Here is an 18781-nt window from a genome sequence, read left to right as displayed (position 1 = left end):
ATAACTCACCACTATAACTGTCCCTCTGGAGATACAACTCACACTATAACTGTTCCTCTGGAGATACAACTCACACTATACTTTCCTCTGGAGATACAACTCACCACTATAACTGTTCCTCTGAGATACAACTCACACTATAACTGTTCTCTGGAGATACAATCACCACTATAACTGTCTCTTCTGGAATACAACTCACCACTATACTGTTCCTCTGTCTGGAGATACAACTCACCACTAAACTGTTCCTCTGGAGATACAACTCACCACACTAAACTGTTCCTCTGGAGATACAACTCACCACTATAACTGTTCCTCTGGAGATACAACTCAACCACTATAACTGTTCCTCTGGAGATACAACTCACACCTATAAACTGTTCCTCTGTCTGGAGATACAACTCACCACTATAACTGTTCCTCTGTCTGGAGATCAACTCACCACTATAACTGTCCTCTGGAGATAAACTCACCACTATAACTGTTCCTCTGGAGATACAACTCACACTATAACTGTCCTCTGTCTGGAGATTACAACTCACACTATAACTGTCCTCTGTCTGGAGATACAACTCACCACTATAATGTCCCTGTCTGGAGATACAACTCACCACATATGTCTCTGTCTGGAGATACAACTCACCACTAACTGTTCCTCTGGAGATACAACTCACCACATATAACTGTTCCTCTGTCGGAGATAAACTCCCACTATAACTGTTCCTCTGGAGATACAACTCACCACTATAACTGTCCTCTCTGGAGATTACAACTCGCACCACTATAACTGTTTCTCTGGAGATACAACTCACCACTATAACTGTTCTCTGTCTTGGAGATACAACTCACCACTATAACTGTTCCTCTGGAGATACAAACTCACCACTATAACTGTTCCTCTGGAGATACAACTCACCACTATAACTGTTCCTCTGGAGATACAACTCACCACATAACTGTTCCTGGGATAAACTCACCACTATAACTGTTCCTCTGGAGATACAACTCACACTATAACTGTTCCTCTGGAGATCACCAACTCACCACTATAACTGTTCCTCTGGAGATACAACTCACCACTATAACTGTCCCTCTGGAGATACAACTCCCACTATAACTGTTCCTCTGGAGATACAACTCACCACTATAACTGTTCTCTGGAGATACAACTCACCACTATAACTGTTCTCTCTGGAGATACAACTCACCACTATGACTGTCCTCTGGAGATACAATCACCACTATAACTGTTCTCTGAGATAAACTCACCACTATAACTGTCCCTCTGGAGATACAACTCACACTATAACTGTTTCCTCTGTCTGGAGATACAACTCACCACTATAACTGTTCCTCTGGAGTACAACTCACCACTATAACTGTTCCTCTGGAGATACAACTCACCACTATGAACTGTTCCTCTGGAGATACAACTCACACTATAACTGTTCCTCTGTCTGGAGATACAATCTCACCACTAGACTGTCCTCTCTGGAGATACAACTCACCACTATAACTGTTCCCTCTGGAGATACAACTCACACTATACTGTCCCTGGAGATACAACTCACATAACTGTTTCTCTGGAGATACAACTCACCACTATAACTGTTCCTCTGTCTGGAGATACAACTCACCACTATAACTGTTCCTTCTGGAGATACACTACCACCTATAACTGTTCCTCTGTCTGGAGATACAACTCACCACTATAACTGTTTCCTGTCTGGAGATACCAACTCACCACCTATAACTGTTCCTCTGGAGATACAACTCACCACTATACTGTTCCTCTGGGATACAACTCACCACTATAACTGTTCCTCTGGAGATACAACTGACCACATTAACTGTCCTCTGTCTGGAGATACAACTCACACTATAACTGTTCCTCTGGAGATACAACTCACCACTATAACTGTTCCTCTGGAGATACAACTCACACTATACTGTTTCCTGGGAGACAACTCACTATAACTGTTCCTCTGGAGATACAACTCACCACTATAACTGTTCCTTCTGGAGATACACTCACCACTATACCATGTCCCTCTGGAGATACAACTCACCACTATAACTGTTCCGTCTGAGGATACAACTCACCACTATAACTGTTCCTCTGGAGATAAACTCACCACTATAACTGTTCTCTGTCTGGAGATACACTCACCACTATGACTGTCCTCTGGAGATACACAACATCACCACTATAACTGTTCCTCTGGAGATACAACTCACCACTATAACTGTCCTCTGGAGATACAACTCACCACATATAACTGTCCTTCTGAGACTACAACTCACCACTATAACTGTTCTCTGTCTGGAGATACAACTCACCACTATAACTGTTTTCTCTGGAGATACAACTCACCACTATAACTGTTCTCTCTCTGGAGATACAACTCACCACTATAACTTCCTCTGGAGATACAAACTCACCACTAAACTGTTCCTCTGGAATACAACTCACCACTATGACTGTCCTCTGGAATACAACTCACCACTATAAACTGTTCTCCTCTGGAGATACAACTACCACTAATGACTGTCCCTCTTGGAGATACAACTCCCACTATACTGTTCCTCTGGAGATACAACTCACCACATAACGTCCTCTGTCTGGAGATACAACTCCACTATAACTGCTTTCCTCTGGAGATACAACTCACCAACTATAATGTTCTCTGTCTGGAGATACAACTCCACTATAACTGTTCCTCTGAGATAAACAACTCACCACTATTTAACTGTTCCTCTGTCTGAGTAGAACAAATCACCACTATAACTGTTCCTCTGAGATACACTCCACTATAACTGTTCTCGGAGATACAATCACCACTAAACTGTCCTCGTTGGAGATACAAACTCACCACCTATAACTGTTCCTCTGGAGATACAACTCACCACTATAACTGTTCTCTGGAGATACAACTCACCACATAAACTGTCCCTCTGGAGATACAACTCACCACTATAACGTCCTCTTGGAGATACAACTCACATATAACTGTTCCTCTGGAGAACACTCACCACTATAAACTGTTCCCTTCATGGAGATACAACTCACCACTATACTGTCCTTGGAGATACAACTCCACCACTATACTTCCTCTGGAGATACAACTCACCACCACTATAACTGTCCTCTGGAGATACAACTCACCACTATAACTGTTTCCTCTGGAGATACAACTCACCACTATACTGTTCTCTGGAGATACAAACTCACCATATAACTGTTCTTCTCTGGAGATACAACTCACACATATACTGTCTCCTCTGTGGAGATACAAACTCACCACTATAACTGTCCCTCTGAGGATACAACTCACCACTATAACTGTCCTCTGGAGAGCAACTCACCCACTATACTGTCCTCTGGAGATACAACTCACACTAGAACTGTTCCCTCTGGAGATACAACTCCCACTATAACTGTTTCCTCTGAGATACAACTCCACCACTATACTGTTCCTCTGGAGATACAACTCACCACTATAAACTGTTCCTCTGGAGATACAACTCACACTATAACTGTTTTCCTCTGAGATACAACCACCACTATAACTGTCCCTTGAGATACAACTCACCACTATAACTGTTCCTCTGAGATACAACTCACCACTATAACTGTTCCTCTGAGATACAACTCACCACTATAACTGTTCCTCTGGAGATACAACTCACCACTATAACTGTTCCTCTGGAGATACACACTCACCACTATGACTGTCCCTCTGAGTACAACTCACCACTATAACTGTTCTCTGAGAAATACACTCAACCACTCATAACTGTCCCCTCTGGAAGATACAACTCACCCTATAACTGTCCTCTGGAATACAATCACCACCTATAACTGTTCCTCGTCGGAGATACAACTCACCACATAACTTCTCTTCCTTGGAGATACAATCACCACTATAACTGTTCTTCTGTCTGGAGATACAACTCACCACTATAACTGTTCCTCTGGAGATACAACTCCCCACTATAACTGTTCCTCTGAGATACAACTCACCACATACTGTTCCTCTGGAGATACAACTCACCACTATAACTGTTCCTCTTCTGGAGATACAACTCACCACTATGACTGTCCCTCTGAGATAACAATCACCACTATAACTGTTCCTCTGGAGATACAACTCACCACTATAACTTCCTTCTGGAGAATACAACTCGCCACTATAACTGTTCCTCTGGAGATACACACTCACCACTATAACTGTTCCTCTGGAGATACAACTCACCACTATAAACTGTTCCTGAGATACACTCACACTATAACTGTTCCTCTGTTGAGATACAACCACCACTATGACTGTCCTCTCTGTGAGATACAACTCACCACTATAACTGTTCCTCTGGAGATAAAACTCACCACTATAACTGTCCTCTGGAGATACAACTCACCACTATAACTGTCCCTCTGGAGATTACAACTCACCACTATAACTTGCCTCTGGAGATACAACTCACCACTATAACTGTTCCTCTGGAGATACAACTCACCACTATGACTGTTCCTCTGGAGATACAACTCACCACTATAACTGTTCCTCGGAGATACAACTCACCACTATAACTGTCCCTCTGGAGATACAACTCACCACTATAACTGTTCCTCTGGAATACAACTCACCACTATAATGTCCTCTGAGATACAACTCGCACGTATAACTGTTCCTCTGGAGATACAACTCACCACTATAACTGTTCCTCTGGGAGATACAACTCACCACTATAACTGTTTCTCTGGAGATACAAAACCACACTATAACTGTTCTCCTGGAGATACAACTTCACCACTATAACTGTTCCTCTGGAGATACAACTCACCACTATAACTGTCCCTCTGGAGATACAACTCACCACTATAACTGTTCCTCTGAGATACAACTCACCACTATAACTGTTCCTCTGGAGATACAACTCACCACCTATAACTGTTCCTCTGTCTGAGATACAACTCACCACTATACTGTCCCTTGGAGATACAACTCACCACTATAACTTCCTCTGGAGATACAACTCACCATTAACTGTTCCCTCTGGAGATAACAACTCACCACTATAACTGTCCCTCTGGAGATACAACTCACCACTATAACTGTTCTCTGTTCGGAGATACAACTCACCACTATAACTGTTCCTCTGGAGATACAACTCACCACTATAACTGTTCCTCTGTCTGGAGATACACTCACCACTATAACTGTTCCTCTGGAGATACAACTCACCACTATAACTGTCCTCCCTGGAGATACAACGCACCACTATGACTGTTCCTCTGGAGATACAACTCACCACTCATACTGTTCCTCGTCTGGAATACAACTCACCACTATAACTGTCCTCGTCTGGAGATACAACTCACCACTAAACTGTTCCTCTGGAGATACAACTCACCACTATAACTGGTCCCTCTGGAGATACAACTCCCACTATAACTGTCCTCTGGAGATACAACTCACCACTTGAACTGTTCCTCTGTCTGAGATACAACTCACCACTATAACTGTTCCTTCTGGAGATACAACTCACCACTATAAACTGTTCCTCGTCTGGAGATACAATCTACCACTATAACTGTTCCTCTGGAGATACAACTCACCACTTATAACTGTTCTCTGGAGATACAACTCACAACTATAAACTGTTCCTCTGGAGATACAACTCACCACTATAACTGTCTTCCTTGGAGATACAACTCACCACTATAACTGTTCCTCTGTCTGGAGATAAACTCACCACTATAACTGTTCCTCTGGGAGATACAACTCACCACTATAACTGTTCCTCTCTGGATGACAACTCACCACTTACTGTTCCCTGGAGAACAACTCACCACTATAACTGTCCTCTGGAGATACAATCACCACTATAACTGTTCCTCTGGAGATACAACTACCACATATAACTGTCCTCTGGAGATACAACTCACCAACTATAACTGTTCTTCTGGAGATACAACTCACCACTATAACTGTTCTCTTCTGGAGATACAACTCACCACTATAACTGTTCTCTCTGGAGATACAACTCACCACTATCTGTCCTCTGGAGATACAACCTCACCACTATAACTGTCCTCTGGAGATACAACTCACCACTATAACTGCTCCCTTCTGAGATACAAACTCACCACTATAGACTGTCCCTCTGGAGATCAACTCACCACTATAACTGTTCCTCTGTCTGAGATACAACTCACCACATAACTGTTCCCTCTGGAGATACAACTCACCACTATAACTGTTCCTCTGTCTGGAGATACAACTCACCACATAAACTGTTCCTCTGGAAACAACTCACCACATAAACTGTCCTCTGGAGATACAACTCACCACTATACTGTTCCTCTGGAGATAACAACTCACCACTATAACTGTTCCTCTGTCTGGAGATACAACTCACCACTATGACTTTGTCCTCTGGAGATACAACTCACCACTATAACTGTTCCTCTGGAGATACAACTCACCACTATAACTGTTCCTCTGTCTGGAGATACAACTCACCACTATAATGTTCTCGTCTGGAGATACAACTCACCACTATAACTGTCCCTCTGTCTGGAGATACAACTCACCACTATAACTGTTCCTCTGGAATACAACTCACCACTATAACTGTTCCTCTGGAGATACAACTCACCACTATAATGTTCTCTGTCTGTGAGATACAACTCACCACTATAACTGTTCCTCTGGAGATACAACTCACCACTATGACTGTCCCTCTGGAGATACAACTCACCACTATAACTGTCCCTCTGGAGATACACCTCACCACTATAACTGTCTCTGTCTGGAGATACAACTCACCACTATTAACTGTCGCCTGCTGGAGAATACAACTCCACCACTATGAACCTGTTCCTCTCTCTGGAGATACAACTCACCACTATAACTGTTCTCGTGGAGATACAACTCACCACTATAACTGTTCCTCTGGAGATACAACTCACCACTATATATAACTGTTCCTCTGTCTGGAGATACAACTCACCACTATAACTGTCCCTCTGGAGATACAACCACCACTATGACTGTCCCTCTGGAGATACAACTCACCACTATAACTGTTCCTCTGTCTGGAGATACAACTCACCACTATAACTGTCCCTCTGGAGATACAACTCACCACTATGACTGTCCCTCTGCTCTAGACATGTGGTTTGCCTCCCTGTTGTTCTGTCTGTCTCAGCATCTTTTCTGCTGTCACTCTGTACTGCTTCTTGTTCTCTGTCTTCCTGTCGGTCTGTCTGCTTAAAGCCACATACGTTATAAAAGCCATGCTAATGATTTAGGCTATATTGCTGATTAGTGCCTGTCATATGTGTTCCCCTGAAACAACACCTACCCTAAGTGTTAATTACTTTTCCAGGCTTCCAGGCTAACATTTCCCCCTGGTGTCCCTGCTGCCTCTAACTCCTACAGTTGGTGGCACCAGCCCATGATTTGGTCGGACCCAAATCATGAGTCATCGTATAAAGTCATTCGTATCGCTTTATTAAGACGCATAATAGACTACTAAGGTATTCAAGAAAGAAGTTGTTTCATCTAAATCAACAGGAATACATGATTCAAGATATTTTGATGTGCAACCTAATCCAGTGATTGTCATGAATTTTGGGTTGACAATTATACTGTGGTTGATACATTTTACTGTCAAAATAGGACATCAGAATTTCCAGATTTCTTTTATTCAATAGAGATGAGTGCACTAATTAATATCATAGGCTAATTCATTTGGGGTTCACCTGAGGAAGTGGAAACTCAAAACACATGAACTAGATCGCTAACTCTAACTATAATACCCACTGCTAGTAGCCGTGTATTCATCCATACAGTCATTAGTAAATTAAATGTACGAAAAAAAAGACTTTGTAGTTGTGGGCTACTTACTACCCATGAGACCTATAGGCCTATCCCCTCGCAATGGACAGTCCACATTTCACGCACGCGCTGTTCCATATCTAAAAGCCATATCAAGTATCTTGGTAGTGAAATAGTTTCTATTTAGCTGAATGTTGAAAGTTGTGAAATTAATTCCTATATAAACACACATTGAGTGGTTGAAGTRGAAAGTTTACATACACTTAGGTTGGAGTCATTAAAACTCGTTTTTCAACCACTCCACAAATTTCTTGTTAACAATCTATTATTTCACCAGATTATTTCACTTACAATTCACTGTATCACAATTCCAGTGGATCAGATGTTTTCATACACTAAGTTGACTGTGCCTTTAAAAAATCCTCTTGACGCTAGGGGGCAGAATTTTTATGTTTGGAAAAATAACATTCCCAATGTAAGCTGCCTATTTCTCAGGTCCAGATGCTAGAATATGCATATAATTGACAGAGTAGGATAGAAAACACTCTAAAGTTTCCAAAACTGTCAAAATATTGTCTGTGAGTATAACAGAACTGATTTTGCAGGCGAAAATCTGAGGAAATCCAACCCGGAAGTGACTCTTATTTTGAAAAATCACTGTTCCATTGCCTGCCTTTCGTCCACTTAAAGGGATATCAACCAGATTCCTTTTCCAATGGCTTCCTCAGGGTGTGAACAGTCTTTAGACATAGTTTCAAGCTTTTATTCTGAAAAATGAACGATATTTATCAAAACGCGTCAGTGGATAGACGGATGTCCTTCCATTAGTTCATGCACACTGGTTGCTCGACATTTTCTTTCTCTCCAGTATTGAATAGTTTACAGTCTGGTTGAAATATTATCGAAATATTATCGAACAAAAGGAACATTTATTGTGTAACTGGGAGTCTCGTGAGTGCAAACATCCGAAGATCATGAAAGGTAAGCGATTCATTTTATTGCTTTTCTGGCTTTCGTGACCAATCTACATTGCTGCTAGGTGTTCTTAATGTTTTGTCTAGTGATCGATAAACTCACACAAACGCTTGGATTGCTTTCGCTGTAAAGCATATTTTCAAAATCTGACATGACAGGTGGATTAATAACAAGCTAAGCTGTGTTTTGCTATATTGCACTTGTGATTTCATGAATATAAACATTTTTTGCAATTTTGGGGGAATTTGGCGCTCTGCAATGCAGCGGTTGTTGATGAAAATTATCCCGCTAAAGGGATCCGTGCGTCAAGAAGTTTTAAACAGCTTAGAAAACTCCAGAAAAATTATGTCATGGCTTTAGAAGCTTCTGATAGGCTAATTGGCATCATTTGAACTCAGTGCCTCTTTGCTTGACATCATGGGAAATCTATAAAAATCAGCCAAGATCTCAGAAAAAAAATTATAGACCTCCACAAGTCCGGTTCATCCTAGGGAGCAATTTCCAAATGCCTGAAGGTACCACGTTCATCTGTACAAACAATAGTATGCAAGTATAAACTCCATGGGACCACGCAGCCATCATACCGCTCAGGAAGGAGATGTGTTCTGTCTCCTAGAGATGAACGTACTTTGGTTCGAATAGTGCAAATCAATCCCAGAACAACAGCAAAGGACCTTGTGAAGATGCTGGAGGAAAAAGGTACAAAAGTATCTACATCCACAGTAAAACAAGTCCTATATCGACATAACCTGAAAGGCCACTCAGCAAGGAAGAAGCCACTGCTCCAAAACCGCCATAAAAAAAGCCAGATTACGGTTTGCAACTGCACATGGGGACAAAGATCGTACTTTTTGGAGAAATGTCCTCTGGTCTGATGAAACAAAAATATAACTGTTTGGCCATAATGACCATCGTTATGTTTGAAGGAATTAACAATCTTTCTGCCCATATCAGATATGTCTATGTCCTGGGAAATGTTCTTGTTACTAACAACCTCATGCTAATCACATTAGCCTACGTTAGCTCAACCGTTCCGTGGGGGGGGACACCGATCCTGTAGAGGTTTTAATTTAATAGTTTTAGTTACCAATATTGATTTATGTATGTATTGATTTCATGTTTGCTATGTTTTGTGTTAATTGTCCACATTTTATTAATGTTCATGACTTTGCTTTCCTATTAGCCTTCTGTCAACACTCCTTAGCTCTCATCCTGTTTCAGTTTGATCTACTTCTGCTGGTTCCTCATCCTTTCTATGGTTTGTAGTGGCCATAAAGGGAGCATTATTCATTCACACACAACTCTTGTTATTATGTGGGAGTGTGTGTGTGTGTGTGTTGTTACAAGGTAATCCACATCTATTTATTCAGCCACATAAAACAGGATATGATAAGAGTATGATGTCAAACTCTAGTTTCTAAAACTAGGACAAGTCAAGTTTCTCACAGCAGTTCAGAGAGATGTGTTCTTGTTATTTCTGCACTGTGTGTGTCTGTCCTTTGTTGTTCTATCTGTCTGTCTGTAATTATCTGTGGGCTGTTGGACTGTTGGCTGGCTGGTTAGTTGGTTGGTTGGTTAGTTGGTTGTCTGATTGGTTGGTTGGCTGGTTGGTTGGTTGGTTGGTTAGTTTGCTGGCTGGCTGGTTGGTTGGCTGGTTTGGTTTGTTGGTTGGCCTGGTTGGTTGGTCTTGGTTAGTGGTTTGGTTGGTTGTTGGTTGGTTGGTTGGTTGGTTGGCTGGTTTGGTTGGTTGGCTTGGTTTGGTTGGTTGGCTGGTTAGTTGTTGGTTGGTTGGCTGGCTGGGCTGGTTGGTTAGTTGGTTGGCTGGTTAGTTGTTTGGTTTGGTTGGTTGACTGGTTAGTTGTTTGGTTGGTTGGTTTGTTGGTTGGTTGGCTAGTTGGCTGGCTGGTTGGTTAGTTGGTTGGCTGGTTAGTTGTTTGGTTGGTTGATTGGTCTGGCTGGTTGGTTGGCTGGTTAGTTGTTTGGTTGGTTGGCTTGTTGGTGGCTGGTTGGCTGGTTAGTTGTTTGGTTGGTTGATTGGTTGGTTGGTTTTTGGCTGGTTGGCTGGTTAGTTGTTTGGTTGGTTGGTTGGTTGTCTGATTGGTTGTTGGCTGGTTGGTTGGCTGGTTGGTTAGTTTGCTGGCTGGCTGGTTGGTTGGCTGGTTGGTTGGTTGGCTGGTTATGTGGGTTTGGTTTGGTTGTTGGTTTGGTTGGCTGGTTTGGTTGGTTGGCTGGTTAGTTTGTTTGGTTGGTTGGTTGGCTGGCTGGTTGGTTAGTTGGTTGGCTGGTTAGTTTGTTGGTTGGTTGGTTGGCAGGTTTGGTTGGTTGACTGGTTAGTTGTTTGGTTGGGTTGTTGTTGGTTGGTTGGCTAGTTGGCTGGCTGTTGGTTAGTTGGTTGGCTGGTTAGTTGTTTGGTTGGTTGGTTGGCTGGCTGGTTGGTTGCTGGTTAGTTGTTTGGTTGGTTGGTTGGTTGGTTTGGTTGGTTGGTTGGTTTGGTTGGTGGTTGGCTGGTTAGTTGTTTGGTTGGTTGATTGGTTGGTTGGTTGGTTGGTTGGTTGTTGGTTGGTTGTTGGTTGGCTGGTTAGTTGGTTGGTTGGCTGGTTGGCTGGTTAGTTTTGGTTGGTTGGTTGGTTGATGTTGGTTTTGGCTGGTTAGTTGGTTGGTTGGTTGGTTGGTTGGTTAGTTGTTTGGCTGGTTGGCTGGTTGGTTGGTTGGCTGGTTGGCTGGTTGGCTGTTTGGCTGGTTGGCTGGTTAGTTGTTTGGTTGGTTGGTTGGTTGGTTGGTTTGTTTGTTGGTTGGTTAGTTCCTCTCAGTCTCACAGTGGTTAACTATCTGCTCCTGACTTAATTAACAGGATTTCAAACACATATTTTTAGTTTATATACAGGAAGACATCTCCCTGTGTGTGGGTGTGCGTGCATGTGTGTGTGTGTGTGTGTGGTGTGTGTGTGTGTGTGTGTGTGGTGTGTGTGTTGTGTGGTGTGTGTGTGTGTGTGTGGTGTGTGTGTGTGTGTGTGTGTGTGTGTGTGTGCGCGTGTGCGTGTGTGCGTGTGCGTGCGTGTCTTTTAGTATATATATTCAAATCAAATGTTATTTGTCACATACACATGTTAGTAGATGTTATTGCGGGTGTAGCGAATTGCTTGTGTTTCTAGCTCCAACAGTGCAGTAGTATCTAACAAGTAATATCTAACAATTTCACAACAATACACACACATCTAAAGTAATGGAATGGAATTGAGATATATAAATATTTGGTCGAGCAATGTCAGAGCGTCGTAGAAACCCAAAACAAAAGAGCGAGGAGTACCTGGAATAAATCACACGCGCACAATGATACCACACGGAGACGAACCCGTAATCATCTGAGCAATCCACAAGGGCACGAAAGCCCAAAACACACCACAGGTCCTCACACACACCAACGGACAGTGTAACAATAATCAACAGCACCATGGTGAACAAAGGCACCTATATACAATACAATCACTGGGAAGAGGGGACAGGTGTATGTGAGGAAAGTTCCGGAGGGATCCGCGACACTAGTGTTCCAAGTGGCCGGTGATTTCAAGTCAATGTATATAGGAAGACTTGTCATGTCCACTCGCCACTCACTGACTGTGAAATAAAAATAACATGTCTTCTTTCGGTGTCAGTTGTTAGCTAGAGGAGTGTTGTTTTGGTCAGGAGGAATGCCTCTCTACTTTAGCCTCTCTACTTTAGCCTCTCTACTTTAGCCTCTCTATTTTAGCCTCTCTATTTTAGCCTCTCTACTTTAGCCTCTCTATTTTAGCCTCTCTATTTTAGCCTCTCTTTTTAGCCTCTCTATTTAGCCTCTCTATTTTAGCCTCTCTGTTTTAGCCTCTCTATTTTAGCCTCTCTACTTTAGCCTCTCTATTTTAGCCTCTCTACTTTAGCCTCTCTATTTAGCCTCTCTACTTAGCCTCTCTATTTTAGCCTCTCTATTTTAGCCTCTCTTTTTAGCCTCTCTATTTTAGCCTCTCTATTTTAGCCTCTCTGTTTTAGCCTCTCTACTTTAGCCTCTCTATTTTAGCCTCTCTACTTTAGCCCTCTATTTTAGCCTCTCTATTTTAGCCTCTCTATTTTAGCCTCTCTATTTTAGCCTCTCTATTTTAGCCTCTCTTTTTAGCCTCTCTATTTTAGCCTCTCTGTTTTAGCCTCTCTATTTTAGCCTCTCTATTTAGCCTCTCTTTAGCCTCTCTACTTAGCCTCTCTACTTTAGCCTCTCTATTTTAGCCTCTCTGTTTTTAGCCTCTCTATTTTAGCCTCTCTACTTTAGCCTCTCTATTTTAGCCTCTCTATTTTAGCCTCTCTACTTTAGCCTCTCTATTTTAGCCTCTCTATTTTAGCCTCTCATTTTTAGCCTCTCTATTTTAGCCTCTCTATTTTAGCATCTCTTACTTTAGCCTCTCTATTTTAGCTCTCTATTTTAGCCTCTCTATTTTAGACTCTCTATTTTAGCCTCTCTATTTTAGCCTCTCTATTTTAGCCTCTCTATTTATGATGGTTGAGATGAATATCAATAGGTCTGTTTTATTTTATTATGTAAGGGTTCAACTGACTGGAGTCTCTACACAACAGTAAATAGGGGATTGAAGTCAGATCACCTCGTGTTTGTTACCACAGTAACTGTAGTTATGGAAAATGAACCTATGTGTTTCCCTTTTCCCTAGACCAACACTATAAGAGTAAACTATGTTACAAAATATGTTTATTCCCTTGACATATACTGTAACAGTATCATTACAAAATACATTGTTAAAGAACTTTGTCTATCAGATGACATACTGTTTTGATTCCCTCCCTTCTGATCTGCCAAGACAGAGAGACGGAGAGATGAGAGATGTGAGACAGGGGAGATGTGAGACAGGGAGAGAGAGAGACAGGGAGAGAGATGAGAAAGGGAGAGAGATAGAGACAGGGAAGAGAGAGAGACAGGGAGAGAGAGAGATGAGAGATGTGAGACAGGAGAGAGAGACAGGGAGAGAGAGAGATGAGAAATGTGAGACAGGGAGAGGAGAGAGACAGGGAGAGATATGTGAGACAGGGAGAGAGAGAGAGACAAGGAGAGAGAGAGACAGGGAGAGAGATAGAGACAGGGAGAGAGAAGAGACAGGGAGAGAGAGAGATGAGAGATGTGAGAACAGGGAGAGAGAGACAGGGAGAGAGAGAGATGTGAGACAGGGAAGAGAGAGAGACAGGGAGAGAGACGATGAAGATGTGAGACAGGGAGAGAGAGAGACAGGAGAGAGCGAGACAGTGAGACATGAGAGATGTTTGAGACAGGGAGAGGGAGAGAGAGAGACAGGGAGAGAGAGAGATGAGAGATGTGAGACAGGGAGAGAGACAGAGGGACAGTGAGACAGAAGGACAGTGAGACAGAGGGACAGTGAGACAGAGGGACAGTGAGACAGAGGGACAGTGAGACCGAGAGACAGAGGGACAGGGAGACAGAGGGACAGGGAGAAGGAATGTGTGTTCTGGGATACATCAGCTGTTACTATAAGCTATAACTATGAGTTTACTAGGATACATCAGCTGTTGAGCTTTTAGAATTTGTATCTCTGGACGTCACCAGCACAGTATGTATTTGTGTATAGATTTGAATAAAACTCTTTTTAATCAGAGATTGTGTAACAGCCTTATTCTAAAATGTATTAAATATATTTTTTTCCTCATCAATCTACATACAATACCCCATAATGACAAAGAGAAAACAGGTTTTTATAAATGTTTGCAAATTTATTGGAAATACAATACAGAAAAACCTTATTTACATAAGTATTCAGACCCTTTGCTATGAAACTTGAAATTGAGCTCAGGTGCATCCTGTTTCCATTGATCATCCTTGAGATGTTTCTACAACTTGATTGGAATCCACCTTTGGTAAATTCAAATGATTGGACATGATTTGGAAAGGCACACACCTTTGGAAAGGTCCCACAGTTGACAGTGCATGTCAGAGCAAAAACCAAACCATGAGATCAAAGGAATTGTCTGTAGAGCTCTGAGACAGGATTGTGTCGAAGCACAGATCTGGGGAAGAATAACAAAACATGTCTACAGCATCGAATGTCCCCAAGAACACAGTGGCCTCCATCATTCTTAAACGGAAGAAGTTTGGAACCACCTAGACTCTTCCTAGAGCTGGCCGCCCAGCCAAACTGAGCAATCGTGGGACGAGGGCCTTGGTCAGGGAGGTGACCAAGAGCCTGATGGTCACTCTGACAGAGCTCCAGAGTTCCTCTGTGGAGATGGGAGAACCTTCCAGAAGGACAACCATGTCTGCAGCACTCCACAAATTAGGCCTTTATGGTAGAGTGGTCTGATGGAAGCCACTCCTCAGTAAAAGGCACAGTGAAGCATGGTGGTGGCAGCATCATGCTGTGGGGATGTTTTTCAGAGGCAGGGACTGGGAGACTAATCAGGATCAAGGGAAAGATGAACAGAGCAAAGTACAGAGAGATCCTTGATGAAAACCTGCTCCAGCGCGCTCAGGACCTCAGACTGGGGCGAAGGTTCACCTTCCAACAGGACAACGACCCTAAGCACACAGCCAAAACAAGGCAGGAGTGGCTTTGGGAGAAGTCTCTGAATGTCCTTGAGTGGCCCATTCAGAGCCTGGAACCCGATCGAACATCTCTGGAGAAACCTGAAAATAGCTGTGCTGTGACGCTCCCAATCCAGCTTGACAGAGCTTGAGTGGAATGCAGAGGAGAATGGGAGAAACTCCCCAAATACAGGTGTGCCACGCTTGTAGTGTCATACCCAAGAAGACTCAAGGCTGTAATTGCTGCTAAAGGTGCTTAAACAAAGTACTGAGCAAAGGGTCTGAATACTTATGTAAATGTSATATTTACGTTTTTTTATTTGTAATAAAATCTCTAAAAACCTGTTTTTTGCTTTGACATTATTGGTATTGTGTGTAGATTAATCAATTTTAGAATAAGACTGTAACATAACAAAATGTGGTAAAAGTCAAGGGGTCTGAATACTTTCCGACTTCAACTGTATATATCTGGAATAACAAGTTGGCAGCCGGCCTCAATAACAAAGTTGCATTTTTCAGAGTCAGAACGGAAAGGGGGGTGGGGGAAGAAAGAAAGAAAGAAAGGAGGGAAGGAAGGAGAGGAGACTGTTGGCTTGTTGTCGTCGATGGCCGACCTCGCCCCGGACACATTACAATGGCATTTAGCAGATTGGGAACACCATTGATTTATACTGCAGCCTGCCACACACACACACACACACACACACACACACACACACACACACACACACACACACACACACACACACATCACACACACACACACACACACACACACACACACACACACACCCCAGAGACGCACACACACAGAGACGCACACACACACACACACACACACACAACACGTTGCATCACCTGACTAATGCGGTCCGGAGAAGGCAGAGCAGGGTGGGGACTGACTAATGCAGTCCTGAGAAGGCAGAGCAGAGCAGGGTGGGGACTGACTAATGGGGTACTGAGAAGGCAGAGCAGAGCAGGGTGGGGACTGACTAATGCGGTCCGGAGAAGGCAGAGCAGGGTGGGGACTGACTAATGCGGTCCGGAGAAGGCAGAGCAGAGTGGGGACTGACTAATGCGGTCTGGAGAAGGCAGAGCAGAGTGGGGACTGACTCATGCGGTCCTGAGAAGGCAGAGGAGAGGAGAGTGGGGACTGACTCATGCGGTCCTGAGAAGGCAGAGGAGAGTGGGGACTGACTCATGCGGTCCTGAGAAGGCAGAGGAGAGTGGGGACTGACTCATGGCGGTCCTGAGAAGGCAGAGGAGAGTGGGGACTGACTCATGCGGTCCTGAGAAGGCAGAGGAAAGTGGGGACTGACTCATGCGGTCCTGAGAAGGCAGAGGAAAGTGGGGACTGACTCATGCGGTCCTGAGAAGGCAGAGGAGAGTGGGGACTGACTCATGCGGTCCTGAGAAGGCAGAGGAGAGTGGGGACTGACTCATGCGGTCCTAGGAAGCGCAGAGGAAGAGTGGGGACTGACTCATGCGGTCCTGAGAAGGCAGAGGAAAGTGGGACTGACTCATGCGGTCCTGAGAAGGCAGAGGAAAGTGGGGACGCATATTTACAAAGCACTTCGTTACTACGATCACTCCAAACGCATTCCACATAATTTATTGATATGCAGAATACAGAAGTAGCGACGCCCCCCCTGAGACTGTTGAGACAGCAACACGTTCCTTTTCTTTTATTAAGGAAGACCACCAGACTGCAGACAATATGGCTGAATCTCACAGGAACAGAGGTTTGCATGTAATGACTGGGTCCGTATGCAGCTACAGTAGAACCTTGTCTATACAGTACTGTATGAAGAGTTATGTGTAGTTTCGTTAGCAGCTTCCTTCAAACTGCACACAGAGATATACAAATGGTATCCCAAGTTCATCTAACTCTGGGGAAGTAGATGAAGGGCCTCATTGACAAAATCTCAAAGTATCCCTTTAAGGTGGGGTAAGTGTGAGGGGTGCTAAGGTTGACACGGAGTTAGCGAAACACCATCCAGACCTTCAACATCTTCCGGCTGTATATACCCTCACACTGCCAATCAAATACAAACCCCACAAATACAACCCCGCCTGATGGCCAAAATCCTGAACTATCCCTTTAACTCTCACCGTAACCAATTCAATACCTATGACCTATTGGATCTGTTGGTTATGCACTTCCTATTTGATTGGAGGATGTTTGTAGCCAATTCTGTCTTGGCCAGCTCCTGGTTGGTCCGAATGCACTTCATCTTTTTGCCCAGGACTGCATAATCTCCTTTTCTCTCTTTCCCTTTCTTTTGCTCTGTCTCTCTCTCTCTCTCCCTTTCTCTCTCTATCCCTTTCTCTCTCTCTCTCTCTCTCTCTATCCCTTTCTCTCTCTCTCTCTCTCTCTCTTCTCTCTCTCTCTCTTCTCTCTCTCTCTCTCTCTCTCTCTCTCTCTCTCTCTCCCTTTCTCCCTTTCTCTCTCTCTCTCTCTCTCTCTTTCTCTCTCCAGCTCCCCTCCTTCCCTCCAATAGAGAGGAGATGAAAGGCAGGGTGAATCTCTGATGGCTGCCAAGCGCTCTGTGCTCCTCTACTCTCCCCTAGGGATCACTCCGCCATCTATATATCCTACTTAATTAGCACATCCCAAATACCCGACACCCTGTGCTGCGTTCAGAGCAGACAGAACACATCAACCAACACCTCGCTGCATTCACATTTACTAATCAATAGAAGTTATTTGACAGAGAGAGGACAGAACCCTGGGGTTTATCTGATCTGAGGTCTGCTGCAGTGTGGTGTTCTGTTCTGAGCTCATTGTTGGTTTTCAAACCGCCTGACAGCGTAAAAACACAACATGCAGCTTCATCACCTTTTTCTGTGACAGTGGTCTGTTGATTTTGATACCTGTCCTACTGTGTATAGACAGTGTATGTTGATTTGACCTTCCTACTGTGTTAGACATGTCTGTTGATTTGACCTGTCCTACTGTGTATAGACATTGTCTGTTGATTCTGACCTGTCCTACTGTGTATAGAACAGTGTCTTGTTGATTTGACCTGTCCTACTGTGTATAGACAGCTGTCTGTTGATTTCACTGTCCTACTGTGTATTAGACAGCGTCTGTTGATTTGACCTGTCCTACTGTGTATAGACAGTCGTCTGTTGATTTGACCTGTCCTACTGTGTATAGACATTTGTCTGTTGATTTGGACCTTGTCCTACTGTGTATAGACAGTGTCTGTTGATTTGACCTGTCTACTGTGTATAGACAGTGTCTGTTGATTTGAACCTGTCCTACTGTGTATAGACAGTGTCTGTTGATTTGACCTGTCCTACTGTGTATAGACAGTGTCTGTTGATTTGACTGTCCTACTGTGTATAGACAGTGTCTGTTGATTTGACCTGTCCTACTGTGTATTAG

The sequence above is a fragment of the Salvelinus sp. IW2-2015 genome, unplaced genomic scaffold (assembly GCF_002910315.2).
Source record: "Salvelinus sp. IW2-2015 unplaced genomic scaffold, ASM291031v2 Un_scaffold2193, whole genome shotgun sequence".
Classification (NCBI taxonomy): Eukaryota; Metazoa; Chordata; class Actinopteri; order Salmoniformes; family Salmonidae; genus Salvelinus; species Salvelinus sp. IW2-2015.
The sequence above is the reverse complement of the archived record's forward strand: the minus strand, read 5'-3'. Positions refer to the sequence as shown.